The 15,014-nt window shown below is 38.1% G+C and overlaps 1 protein-coding gene across 1 annotated transcript in view; it reads left to right on the top strand.

Moving 5' to 3' along the window:
• LRRC72 (leucine rich repeat containing 72) overlaps window positions 1–15,014 on the top strand; it is a 125,037-nt gene that overhangs the window by 1,136 nt on the left and 108,887 nt on the right. The window contains exon 2 of the mRNA XM_014544664.1: window positions 3,866–4,028. The gene's annotated coding sequence lies outside the window, so the exon portion shown is untranslated. The remainder of the gene's footprint in view (window positions 1–3,865; window positions 4,029–15,014) is intronic.

Below are 15,014 nucleotides of genomic sequence, written 5' to 3'. Positions count from 1 at the left end.
GCGGGAGCCGCGGGCGCCAGGGTTCGCCCCCAGATACCGCACTTACAAGTGTGACAAGTCTGTGGAGGTCTGGACTCCCTCTTACCCCTTGAAGATTTGAAAGAACGTGGACTAAAGTCACAGGCTGGGACAGAGAGATGTGCATCTCGATGATCTGACTTTCATTAAACTACGGTCAAGACAGGTAGATGGACAAATGCTTGGGTTAAGGAGGCATCAATAACCCAATCTGCAAATTGAAGCCACCTGGGGAGTTCCAAAGCTGCTGCTGCTGCTGCTGCCGCCTACCTCCCTCCCTTAGAGATCAGGGTTAACAAATGGGCAAATAGGGTTTGAGAGATTTTTAAAGATCCCCAGGTTCCAATAAGCAGGTACATTTTGGAATCACAGAGCAAAAGCCTTAATACGAATCACTGCTGAACATTCCACGCACATGACCTCATTTAGTCTCTAGGAGAGCCCAACTGCTCCTGTGTCCCTTTTACAGAGGAGGAAACAAGGCATAATGTTGAAGTGCCGTGTGTAAGGTTGCACACCTAGTGACAAAGCTGCCTAAGGCCCTTGCACAGAAGTACAGAGTTGAAGAATATCCAGCCTGAAACATATCTTGTCTTTTTTAGTACTGTCCTTGTTGGCCAAGATTGGCATGAAAATGTAGTAAGTGTGTGGAGTGTCAGAACATATTATATTAGTTCCCTGGGATGTAAACTCCATGAAAGCAAACTCCTTACTTTTTCTTTATTGATTAAGGTATTATATATGTGTCCTTATCCCCTCATTACCTCCACCCCCCTCATACCATCCTCCCCTACCTTCCCTCTGAGATTTGGTGGTCTGATCGATGCTTCTCTGTCTCTGGCCTTACTTTTTTTTTGTTTCAGGTTGTATTCCCACCACCTGGAATATAGCAGAGGCTTAATAAATATGTAACGAATGAACTACTGATTAAATTAATGTGAATTGAAGTATATATATTAAATATTTGCTAATTCATATTTATCCATCTTCACCCAGCAATAGTTAATATAAAGTTCATAAAAAGGGAATCTTTTAAGCACTGAAAATATTGGGTTATAATATTCCGATTTGTTATTTTTTTCCCCATTTTTCCCAATTAAGATTAAAGCATACACAGCAATGTAGAAGGAAACAAAATTAACACCCAGAAATTGATGGCTTTTTTATACACCAATAATGAACTCTCAGAGAGAGAAACTAAAAAACAATCCCATTACAATTGCATTAAGATGCTTAGGAATAAACTTAACCAAAGAGGTAAAAGAAGATCTGTACTCTGAAAACTACAGGACATTGAAAAAGATTGAGGAAGATTTAAACAAGTGGAAGAATATACCGTGTTCATGGATTGGTAGAATCAATATCATTAAAATGTCCATACTACCCAAAGCAATCTATAGATCCAATGCAATCCCCATTAAAATACCAACGGCATATTTCACAGACCTAGAACAAACTCTCCAAAAATTCACATGCAATAAAAAAAAAAGAAAAAACTAAAAAAAAAAAACCGTACCCTTTTTTTTAATGATGTTTACTTTGAATTTATATTAGTTCACACAAACACTCCATCCATGCTTTTGTTCCGGCCCTCCGGTCCAGTTTAAGAACCCATTGTGGCCCTCGAGTCAAAAAGTTTGCCCACCCCTGCACTATACTCATAGCAGCCTGGTACTGGCATAAGAAGAGGGATACAGACTAATGGAACAGAACAAAGAACCCAGAAATCAATCCAAGCCATTATGCTCAATTTGACAAAGGAGGCAAGAGCATACAGTGGAGTCAAGATAGTCTCTTCAATAAATGGTGTTGGGAAAATTGGACAGATACATGCAAGAAAATGAAACTAGACCACCTACTTACACCATACACAAAAATAAACTCAAAATGGATAAAGGACTTAAACATAAGACGGGAAACCATAAAAATCTTAGAAGAATCCATAGGTGGCAAAATATCAGACATATGTCATAGCAATATGTTTACCGATACATTTCCTAGGACAATGGAAACTACGGATAAAATAAACAAATGGGACTACATCAAAATAAAAAGCTTCTGCACAACAAAAGAAACCATCAACAAAATAATAAGAGAGCCCACTGCATGGGAGAACATATTTGCCAATGGTACATCCAATAAGGGGTTAATCTCTAAAATGTATAGGGAACTCATACAACTTAACAAAAGGAAGATAAACAATCCAATTAAAAAATGGGCAAAGGACCTAAATAGACACTTCTTGAAAGTGGACATACAGAAGGCCAAGAGGCATATGAAAAAATGTTCAAAGTCACTAATCATCCGAGAGATGCAAATCAAAACGACAATGAGATACCACCTCACACCTGTAAGAATGGCTATCATTAACAAAATGACAAGTGTTGGCAAGGGAACCCTCGTCCACATCTGATGGGAATGCAGATGTTGCAGCCTCTGTAGAAAACAGTATGGAGTTTCCTAAAAAAAAAATAAAAATTAAGAATAGAAGTCCAATTTGACCCAGTGATCCCACTTCTAGGAATATACCCTAAAAAATCGGAAACACCAATCAGAAAGAATATATGCACCCCTATGTTCATAGCAGGGCAGTTTACAATAGCTAAGATTTGGAAACAGCCTAAGTGCCCATCAGCAGATGAGTGGATTAGAAAACTGTAGTACATCTACACAATGGAATACTACCCAGCTGTAAAAAAGAAAGAACCCTTACCATTTTCAACAGCATGGATGGACCTGGAGAGCATTATGCTAAGCGAAATAAGCCAATCCAAGAAAGATAAGTATCACGTGATCTCACTCATGTGGGATCTAATAAACAACATAAACTGATGAACAAAAATAGACCCAAAGACAGAGCACCAAACAGACTTTCAAACCTCAGAGGGAAGGCAGGGGAGGGGGGTTGGGAAGAGATCAACCAATGAACTTGTATGCATATATGCATAAACCAGTAACACAGACAATAGGGTGGCGAGAGCCTGAGTTGGGGGGTGGGGGCAGGCTTGGAGAGGTCAATGGGGAAAAAAAGGGACATATGTAATACTTTCAACAATAAAGATTTTTAAAAAAAGATTACAGCATACACAATTAAAATATAAATTTTCTGCTCTTATCTTTTTTTTTATTTCATCTTGTTATTACAAGCACTCTAAGTTTCACTTGTGTTCCTGTCATTATAATTCACATTTAGCTCCATTCTAGTTGAAGATTTTTTGATCACTGACTCTTAACTCATAAGTAGGCATCATACTACACTTGACTCTGTAGCACCACTACCACACCTATGTCTGGCTTTTCTATGCATTCAATTAATATCTGTTGACTAACCAGATGAATAAGTGTGTCTATCTAGAGAGGCAGAAAGACAAATCAATTAATTGTTTCTATTAATATTGATCTTTATACCTCCCTTTTTAATCTAACAGGGGAATTAAAGCTAGTGTTCATTTTCTTAGTCTTGAGGGGAAAAGAGCATAGAAATAAAGGCTTTATTATGCAATTGCTATATAATTATTACATATTCTAAACCTTGACAAGTTTTAGCCAGAATCTTATTTATTTTTTTCTTAGAGCAAATATACTAATTTTCCTCTGTTCACTATGAATCCTTATGTTTTACATACTGTATATTAATAACATTTAGCAGATAGACTTGTATAGAAAAAAGGGACAGACTGTTCATTTGTATATCACAGTATAAGAAGCAATATTTTTTCTCTATCTTTTTATATAGATATAAAAATGAATTCCTTATAATGCATTCTTTGGGTAAAAGATGTAATTAACTTATTACTTTATACCAAGTTATAGCAGCCACATTATGAGAATATCTTCTCTGCAACAGGCATTTGAAAATACTGATACCTCACCGCTGGGCATTGCTCACCCTGAAGCTGCTGCAATAGAGAGATCCCAGCACCACTAACATGAGGCAGCCAAAACGATAAGAATTCTTGCCAAATCAGACTCCCAGATATCTGTCTCCAGAGTTCAGAGGAAGCACAATGGTAGGAGTCCTTTTTCTTCCTTCTTTACTAAATATAGATTAGCAGGAGAAAATATTTGTGAAACTAGTGTCTTGGGTTTGATGACTCTTGGTTACTTGGTATGAGTACTCCTGGATTTGCTTAATTCTCTGTTTCTCTGTGTGTCTGGTGTCTCTCCTTTCATCTTGTAATATGTCCTGAGAGCTTAGTTTATGACCAGTGAGAATATTTTCTCTCTGGCCTCCACCATACAGAGAGTGCACCTGCTGGGGTGCATCTTGCTTTCTGGTCAGCCGTTCCAAGCTCTCAAGGGAGTTTTCTTTGTCTATCCATTTCCTCCCAGAGATGTTAAAAACAGGGCCCCTCATTTTTGTTTTCTCCCCGTCAAAGGATGCATATACATCTGGCAGGTAGTGGAGTAGGCTGCGGGTCTGAGTTTAGAGAATCTAAACACCCCATTAAAAACAGGGGAACACATAATTCCCAGTGTTTTGGAATAGCTGTTTCCAACTCTGGGAATTAACGTTATCTTTTGAAGGTTGCATCTTTTTGCACTTTCCTTTGGGGATGCCTCTTGCATTCATGTGTTCATATTGATTTGAGTCACTATTAAGATCCGAGTCATCAAGACAAGACAATGGATCCCTTTAACTGGAAAAAGCTGTAAATTTAAAAGAAAGAAAAAATTTTAAAGAACTCTCTTATTTTTACAATGGATAGTCATTAAGATATGCTATATAATAAAGAGCTAATATGCTAATTAGACCAGATGGTGGAACGACCTTCTGGAACAACCAGTGGGCAGCTGGGGCAGCGAGACAGCCAGGGCTGCGAGGGCCAAGTCCCTTGCATGAATTTCATGCATTGGGCCTCTAGTCCTTAATAAGATGGAAGGACAGATATGAGAATGAAAACCAAAGTCCATTCAGATCCCTTCCTAATTTGCCTTCGGACATTGGCAGATATTATAAAAACTCAGAACATTGGAAATACAATTGTCCTATACTTAAGGAAATAAAAGGAAAAGAAAAAAGGCAAAATCTTAACTAAAGACAACCTAAAAATTTTATGTCCAAAAAAGTTGGCTTGGTAACTGTTAGGTTGGAAGCTTCAAAATATGGCCAAACAGCAATGTGAGCTAAACTCCATTTACTGTGGGGTCCTATGAAATTGCTGCCAGCCCTAAAGGATATTATAGCCTAAAATTACAATAGCAATTATGAGAAGCATTCCAATTAGTTGAGATCATTTAAAAGTGCACTTAAAAGCAAGGGCTTCCAAATCAAATATACAGAATAAGATACCTATATTTTATTGGAATGCAAGAGCCTCCATAAGGCTTCAAAAAATTCTAAAATAGCTTCATTGACAGATTTGTTGCAAAAAGCCAATGAAATGTTAAAGGGGACCTAAAATAAAGTCTCTTTGATAACTTAATAAGACTTATGTTACCCCTTATAGGTGATTGTCCTCCGATAGCTTTTACTTCCTTATCGAAGGGCCATCTATAATAATAAAAGAGTAATATGCTAATTAGACTGAACATCTTCCAGGCATCATTCTGGACATCCTTCCTGATGAAGCCGGGGCCCGAGGGAAGCCAGCCCAGGTGCCAGGTGCCTGCGGGCAGCCAGAAGTAAGCAGCCTGGGTCCTGGCTGCCTGCCAGCACCTGGAGGAGGGAAGCAGCCCAGGTCCCGGTGCCAGAGTAGGACTTGCTTCAGTGGGCTTTGGTGCTCACTGAGTCTTCCCCTTGAGTGTGTTGCTTATGGATGTGTAGAGTTGTAATCTGGTATGGTCTGACACTGACCACTGGGTATGCTGGCTCTTGGGTCTCCAGGGAGGTGCAAAGTAAGCCACTGCCTGAGGCCACCCAGCAGGAGCTGCAGAGAGATCTGCAGATTCCTCCTCTTTGTATCGGCTTTGGAAGTGCTCAGATGAGGCCTAGCTGTGAATCAAGGCAGGCAGGTGCTGGTTCTGGGTCTTGAGCCTTTTATTGATAGGTTTGGGGCTCCCTGACCCAGCTGCAGTTTGTTTGAGAGATTTTACCCTGCGCAAGGACCAGGCCATTCATATGCAAAAGCTGCTTCACACAGCTTGGATAGGGTTGTAAATTGGATGAGGTGGGGTCTTAGGGAATCACCAGGGTGGAGCAAACAGAAATGGCTGCCAGTCATCCCTGCTACCCAACCGGGGAAGTCCCAGCATAGGAATAATGATCCCTTCAAGCACCTCCAGTCTGGGAGAAAGCCGCCCCCGAGTTCCTACCCTGATGCCAGACAATCCATTCCTCCTGGTATGTGACTGTGTTCCCCAGAGCCTCGCCCTGGTGCTGGAGCTCAGAGGAAGCAGAACCTTGTACTAGTAAGTTCAGGTTGTGGTGTCAGCCTTTTAAGAGGAACAGCTGGGTCTCCAGCAGCCTCTGTGTCACTGAACCCCAATCCGCACTGGTTTTTACAGCTCGTAGTTCTTTTTTTCCCAGCTCTGGGACCATGAGCTGGGGGTCTGGTGTGGGGATGGGACCCCTTGCTCCTCCAGGTGGGCTCCACAGAAAGATCTCCCTTCCAATTAAGAAAGCAGCACACGTGGGTGCCAGACTATCCCATTCCATGCATATGCACCTCCTACCAGTCTCAGTGTGCTTTTTTCTTTACTTTTATAATTGTAGGACCTCCATTCAACCAGCTTTTCCATGGTTCTGGATGATGGTTGTTCTGTATTGTAATTTTCATTTGGTTGTGGGAAGTGGTGAATACAGGTGTTTACCTACACTGCCATCTTCAAAAATCTTTTATAAAAATAAATCTTGAGAAAGAAATTTTATGTGTGATCAAGCTGGATAAGATTGAATTCATTTGTTAGAAGTGATTTTTTAAATAAGGTTTAATATATATAGTGTATTAAAACTTAATATTCAATGTTTACTTGTACTATTGGTCTGCTTCTGATAACTAAAAAGTTTTCTGTCAAGAAAGCGAAGATTCTGCATCGTGTCAAAACAGTCTTCTTGCCCTGGCCAGGTGGATCAGTCGGTTGGAGCATTGTCCTGTGATCTTGGCACATACCTAGGTTGTGGGTTAGATCCCCAGTAAGGGTAAATATGGGAGGCAACTGATCAATGTTTCTCTCTCAAATTGATGTCTCTCTCTCTCTCTCTCTCTCTTTTCTTTCCTCCTCCCTCTCCCTTAAAATCAATAGAAACAAATCCTCGAGTAAGGATTAAAATAATAATAAATAAAACAGTTGTTTGTGTATTAAGTCATCTTAATCAGGTCTTTGCTTACTTAAGAAATCTGAATTTTCTCATTAGTAAAGGCTAACCCTCTGTATTTAAAATGCACTAGCTGGCTTTGATGCAAAGGCAGCAGTAAAAAAAAAAAAAAAAAAAAAAACAAACAAACAAACAAAAAAACCTGTGGATGGGTACCTGACATTATTAAAGGGAGCAGTGATTAAGATAAAGTTCTTGAGATGGAGAGAATATTCTGTATTATCTAGATGGGCCCAGTGTAATAAGAGGTCAGAATTAGAGAAAGAAATGTGAGAATGGAAGCAGAGGTAGGAGTGATACAGGGAATCTTCTAGAAGCTGGCTAAGGCAAAGAACCAGATTTTTCCAGGAAATTCCAGAATAACATAGCCCCACTAACCTATTTTCAGACTTCTGACATCTATAAAACTAAGCTAATAAACTTGTACTGTTTTAAGCCATTCAATTTATGGTAAATTGTTACAATAGGAAACTTATAAAGCTTCATGCTCAGCAATAGCTTCAAATTTACATGTTGACTATGATCTGCAAATGAAGTTATATATTGTTAGAAATACATGGATGTGATTGAAGAAAGAAAACACTGTTCATTCAGCTTTGTGTCCCATAACTAGGTCCTGGGTGCACTATGATTGCTTAATAAACGCTTTAATTACCTTGTGAATGACAAAATGTATTCTAGTGTACTTGGGATGTTTAAAGTGTAGTTGTAGTCAATGTATACCACAATTTTATAACCTCACATTGGCATGTCCTTATTTTTTAATACATAAAGAAGCGCTCTCATCTTTTTATGTAAAAGGCTTAAAGTTCCCCTTTTTGTTTCTCTGTTTCAGTATGCCAGTATACCTTGGAATATTTACCTTGGGAATTTGAAAATTATTATTAGAGAATTTTAGATCAACTTGAGTTCATTTTTCTATTGTTAATTCCAGCATCATTAGCACTGTCAGTCATCTCCCTCCTCTCCACCTGCACTTACTGTTTTAATAGTATTTCTAGAGGTTAGTTGGGGTGTTGCTCACAAATGCTAATGAGCAGCTTAAAGGTTTACCTTTAATTCTTGAAATCCGAGCCAAAGAAAATAAATTATTGTTCTACCATGGGCCAGCCCAGCATTTCTGTCAGCCTATGAATTCTAATTCCCGCTTTGCCATTATGTATCTTATTTGGACAGTACTGTCTATTGAGCTCTGACTTTTAATCTATTTATATACATAAGAAAGGTGGCACTGAAAATTGAGGTTCTTCTGTAGAGAATTCAAACTAAATAGCACATGACAACAAGATTATTATCTTTCATTTTCTCAGTATTTCTTTTACAGTTAATTATTAACTGTCTCACCTGTACACTTTGTTTTTCCTATATACCTAAAAAAGTAAAACTAGTGAATATTTAGCCTTTGGACTGAATGATATATTTGACATCATTAATGCTACCAAATTTTCACTTTTCATAGGAACCACTTGGGTACAATTATTAATATATATAGTATTTCTTATATATTTTTATAATATAATCACTTTCATATCACATATAATAAAACCCTAATATGCAAATCAACCAAACGGCAGAATGACTGGTCGCTATGATACGCACTGACCACCAGGGGGCAGACACTCAACGCAGGAGCTACCCCCTGGTGGTCAGTGCACTCCCACAGCGGGAGCGCTGCTCAGCCAGAAGCTGGGCTCACAGCTGGTAAGCGCAGTGTCAGTGGCAGGAGCCTCTCCCGGGGAGCAGGCCGAAGCCTGCAGGCAGACATCCCCTGAGGGGTCCCGGACTGTGAGAGGGCGCAGGCCAGGTTGAGGGATTCCCCCCCCCCAGTGCACGAATATTGTGCACCAGGCCTCTAGTTATCTATAATAACAAAAGCATAACATGCTAATTAGATCGGACGTCCTTCCGGACGACCTTCCAGATGAAGCTGGGGCTGCGAGGGAAGCCCGGTTTCTGGGTGCCAGAGGGAAGCCGGTGCCAGTGGCCGGGGAAGGAAGGCCTACTTTTGCATGAATTTCATGTTCCGGGCCTCTAGCACATAATAATCTTAGTAAACGTATTACTAGCAGCTTCCTACATCTACTCAAAAGATATCAGTTCCATAGATTCCTGGTTACAGCAGGGCAGAGGATTCAAAGGATTTTTCCTTGGCCTTCTTCCCAAGATAGGAAGAGGTCAAAGAATTGGAGGGTAATCTGTATGGTCTGATCCACTCTTTGCAATCCTTTGTTTCTACAGGTTATTCACAATGAGCTATTCATAACTATGCCAAACCCTCTTCTTTACCATCATAAAAGCTAAAACCAGGGCTGAAATATTAACAAACTGAGTATATACCTAAGAAATTATTTCTGTTACTGAAAACCCTCTGGTTATAGATCGCAAGTGACAGACCAAGAACTGATTTCCAAAATGTGACAAACTTTTGGTCACTTGTAAGTGAAACTGTCCTCAGAACCATACTGTTTGGCCTACACTTTATTAAAGAGTGAAATAATGATGTGAAAGTTCTTCATTATTTGTATTTTTTTCATTACAATTGTGTTAAATACAACTTTAATCAGAGTTAAAACTATTTCACATGATGGTCTTAATTTAAAATTCAATAAAACTAAAAAATATGGAAAATTTTTGCAATAACACAGATGGCCAACACAATTCCTTTGAAAGTCTATGAACAATTTGGAAGGTGGCTTCTATTACCCCCAAAATGGCCACACTTTGTTGTGGCCGTTTATTTGACGGAAGAGCCATAACTTCAAAATGATATGGGTTTTTTCTTCACCTGCAGTGACAGACACCCAACAAAGAATTTCTTAACATTAAACCTACATTATCTTGAAAAGGGAGCCAAAGGGCCCAGTATCTACTAGAGATGCACAAACTTGTTTCAAATGAATGACTCCATGGTTATCAGTTTTTGATAAACAATCCTCTGGTGTTAACGATAGAGGAGAAATCATGTATTTTGCCCAATTTCTTTCTTATGTTCAGGGGGTCCTGTTTCAACAACCTCGGCTGTCTAAATTACACATCTCTTGAAATCATGTGTACTACATTTGAACTGTGAATTGCTTCTTCATATCTTGGGAGTGGAACTGGTTTGAGTCCTATCTTGTGGGAGACTTCTCTCCAGTTTCAAATCCTCTGAACAGCATAAGTAAATGTGTCAGACCAGAGAAACTGTGGAAGAAACTGTCAAACAGAGGGGAAAATCAGATGGAGTCAGGAAGAAGGGTGACTTTGACTTTTGCCATCACCTCGTATATTCTAGTTTCTGATTCCATTGCAAGTAGACTAACAGCAACTAAGGCAAAAGCAGCTTTACCCTGAGGATATGCGTAGCTGTGGTGGAAAAGGCAGGTCCAGGCCCTTCTTTGCACTTACTAGTAGTTCCCAGTCAGGCTACACATCAAAATCATCTGTGGGGGTTTTACAGGTGCAAAGTTGGAATCAGAATCTGAGGCAAGAGCTTGGAAGTGATTATTCTAATGAGTTCCTCTGTTGGTAAACACTTTGCTAGATCATATACAAAGGTGAAAAACCTGGCCTACTTTAACAACTCGTAATTCATCAGGGTGAACAGAGGGCCTTATTGCAGCATAATGGTTTGAGCACTGAATCAAGGAGTAGGTTCATTTTACTCTGTGGTGACATACACTTGTTGAATAATTGTAGCTAATAATATATATATATATATATATTTTCACACACAGTATTGTGTGCTTATATCAATAACCTTTCAGGTCTACAACTGCTTTTGTGGGACAAAGCTTATCACTGCTCCCTTTTTTCTGATGTGGAACTTAAAATTAATAACTTGACTATTAGTTCTGTTTAAACTATACTGGCCTCTGAAGGAGAGTGTTTCCAATGTGTTTTCAGTACTCCTCATGGTGAGGTTCACCTCTTTCATGCCAATAAATCTTGACAAAATGTTACAATAAACTATCCTTCAGTGAATAGTGAGCAATATCTCCTACAGCAAACTTTTTCATATAGAATGAGATAAATTAAGTGAAGAAGGGATTGAAAACTATAATATACCTTAGGAATTAAAATTTCCTTTTATCTTAAATGTTGACTTTTAACATCATCATCATCCTGTAATATAAATTAAATATTTTCTCCACATATTGCTACTTCTTCATTTTATTACCTGAATTCAACATTTTTATTATTCCTAAAATTTTATTTCAGTGTTTTCTGACACTAGCCACCACAATTGTTCTTGAATAGAAGTGTAATATAAATAAATAAATTGACATTGAACCCTCTGTTCATGATGAAATATTCCCAGAAATTGCATAGTGATTCGACTTTTAATGGCTTTTGTTGTTGGATTTTGAAAAAGCTTTTTAAAAGTCTTAAATATGTTCAATTTATTTTTCAAAGATCCCTAGTATAACACTGAGGCCTCTTACAAAAATCATATTTTCATTTCCTCATTAACTTGTTCTAGCTTAACACTTAGGAACCAAGGCCACCATGTTGCAAAATTCTTAAAGAAGCTTGCCCAGGAAATACCGTGTAAACTTTGCCTCCTCAAGTTGGGCAATGCAGTGGTACAGACAAAACTTTCATTCATTATTCCATTCTGTTGTTAACTAATTTTAGAATGATGAGATTTTACTGTGTGTGTGTTAGGTTTGGGATTAAAAAATATAATTGCAAATGCCTAAATTACATGTTTTAGATTCTTCAAAGAAAGGATGAATTAAATTTTGCTTTTTTTTTCTAGTGAAAACTATTCATTGAGCTAAATCTTAAAAAAATGGATTTCAATATCACCATAAAGTGGAAGTGGAAAATGTTTTTTCCATGAAGGAGGAATTTGTGGAAATTGTTAAAAAGTTATTAAAATGGTTTTCAACTAAAGAGTTTACTGTGGGAGGGAAAGTGATCTCTTCTTCATGAGTGGAAACTAAAAGTTTTCATAAAAGTGGTGCAGTTATTACGACAGCACAAATTATATTAATAGTTAGTTGGGAATTGAATAAAATGTTACCAAGTTTCAAAGGCTCCATTTTTAATTGAGTTTTGTGTGATTGCCACTTGAATGAAATCAAATCTAAGTATTTCTCCTTTTTGTGTTTGTGGTGCAGACATTCATTTGTTCAGGATTTTCCTGCTTATAATCATTAGCATTCAAACTTTTTGATTGCCATGTTGTCAAAAACTGAAAAGTGCAAACAAGAAATAAACTGGTAGGAAGGAATATAAAAAACTTGCATCTCTAGTGTTTAATAGAGATATTAATGACATCAAGGGCAGATTTTTTTTTTTAGATTGCTGATTATTCACTCCTATAACTTAACAGACATCCAGAACTCAATGATAGTACCCCCTCCACTGTAACACCATTCACTTTGACTGCCCTCCCCTTTTATTACTCATTTAAATTCACTGTCTGTTATTACAGTGATCTCCAAAAAAGGTATGTACACCCTCAGGAGTATGCAAGATAATAATTTGGGTACAGAAACTAAATGTTAAAGCTTCAATTTGTATTTGCTTTTCTTTTTCAACCTTTTTAAAATTTATTTTTTGTGAATTTTGTAATGTGTTAATCTTAGTATAATAGCATATGTATATAATTTAATTTTTATATTTTATTTACAATATTTTTATTGATTTTTTTTAATTTTAGAGAGAGAGGAAGGGAGAGGGAGAGAAAGAGAGAAACATCGGTGTGAGAGTGAAGCATCAATGGGCTGCCTCCTGCACACACCCCCACCAGGCATGAAGCCTGCAATCTGGCCATGTGCCCCGGGAATCAAACTGGTAACATTTCAGTGCACAGGACGGCACCCAACCAACTGAGCAACACTGGCCAGGCCAGTGGTTCTCAACCTTCCTAATGCCGCGACCCTTTAATACAGTTCCTCATGTTGTGGTGACCCCCAACCATAAAATTATTTTTGTTGCTACTTCATAACTGTAATTTTGCTACTGTTATGAATCATAATGTAAATATCTGATATGCAGGATGTATTTTCATTGTTACAAATTGAACGTAATTAAAGCATAGTGATTAATCCCAAAAACAATATGTAATTATATATGTGTTTTCCGATGGTCTTAGGCAACCCCTGTGAAAGGATTGTTCGACCCCCAAAGGGGTCGCGACCCACAGGTTGAGAACCGCTGGGCCAGGCCAAAAAGTTTTAAATATATATTGTTTCTACATGCTCAAAATTTTTTTAGTGATAAAAATTCATGTCTAGCAAAGTTTAGAGCCAATGTTCCATTGTTCTGTATTCATTTCAACACTTAAGAAATGACTGAATCTTCCTGGGCCCCTACTATCTTTATGATCTCAGGTGAGTTATTAAATTCCTCTATGTCCAAAATGGAACTAATAATGATACATTGCAGAGGATGTAGTGATGCTTGTATCATTTTTATGAGAAAAGTTTTGTAAGAGATAAGTGCTATTCAAACATGTGTGAACTCCTTGAGGGCAGACGGTAGTTTATATTTGTATCCCTGACACTTTTCAGAGTGGCTGGCAAATAGAATATGTTCAAAGAATGAATGCGTGAATGAATGTCTATATATCATTAACATTCTTATGAGAGCCCTCCCAGAGTGGCTCAGTTGGTTGAATGTCCTCCTGTGCACTGAAAGTTTGCCAGTTTGATTCCTAGTCAGGGCACATACCTGGGTTGTGGGGTCATCCCTGATTAGGACATATATGGAAAGCAACCTATCAATGTTTCTCTCGCCTCTCTCCTCTCTCTCTCTCTCTCTCTCTCTTTCTCTCTCTCTCTCTCTCTCACCATATCCTAGGCTGAGGATTAAAAACAACATTCTTATGGAAAAGAGAAAGCTATGATGGAAAACATAAATGATCATAAATGAGAAGATCCAAGTTAAGTTTTGCTTCATCCCTATCTCTGAATGACTTTTTCTTTCATTTTTACTAAGCTCAGTTTCTTCCTCTAAAAATTAAGCATAATGATATAATTTTCCTGCCCTACTTCACAGGGTTGCTTTCAGAATAAAATTTATGTGAATTATTTATATAAAAGTTTTTCCTGAACTCTAAAGAAAACTCTATGCTAACATTGGTGATTCTTCATTGTGGTTCTATCATCTTCTCCTGGTAAATTGTACTTGACTGGAAGGAAAGGTTTCTCCCTGCTTTATGCTTTAGTTACATTCTCTTCCATGTCTAGTAAAATTCTTTACCCATAACAAATTCTTTAAAAAAAGAAATAAAAGCTTTTAAGGAATAGTGGCCTTCTGTTTTCAAAACTGCTCATGCTTTTGAGCAAAAAGGTGGAGGTGTTTGAGGGGTTCCTACCAGTACCAACTTGTGTACCCCCAAGCACTTTTTATCAGTAAAAAGGCAAAACATGTACTGGAGAGAATGCTTGATTTATACCTGTCTAGGCAATCAACCTGCCACCCACAGAAGTGTTGGAAGTTTGGCAGTTAATCAGCAAGGCAATGTTTTGTGCTCTGTTCTCTATTGGTGATCCTTGGAGTTTGTTCCATAATGGCGCACCCTAGTCATTTTGTCCCGTAATGAAAGCTCTGTGGGTAGAGTTTGCTCTACATCTCCAGAGCATCTCCAGTGCTGGAACAGTGTCAGGTGTATCCCGCGTGCTCAGTAAATACCTGGTGGATTAATGAGTCAAACAACTTATCATGGAAATGAAGGATATGTGTACGCTATTAAAATGTTTAATATTTGTGCAACCATTGATTTGACTTAATTCAGTAAAAGTTT

This window comes from Myotis brandtii, unplaced genomic scaffold (assembly GCF_000412655.1).
Source record: "Myotis brandtii unplaced genomic scaffold, ASM41265v1 scaffold374, whole genome shotgun sequence".
Lineage (NCBI taxonomy): Eukaryota > Metazoa > Chordata > Mammalia > Chiroptera > Vespertilionidae > Myotis > Myotis brandtii.
This window is presented reverse-complemented; position numbering and strand designations above follow the sequence as displayed.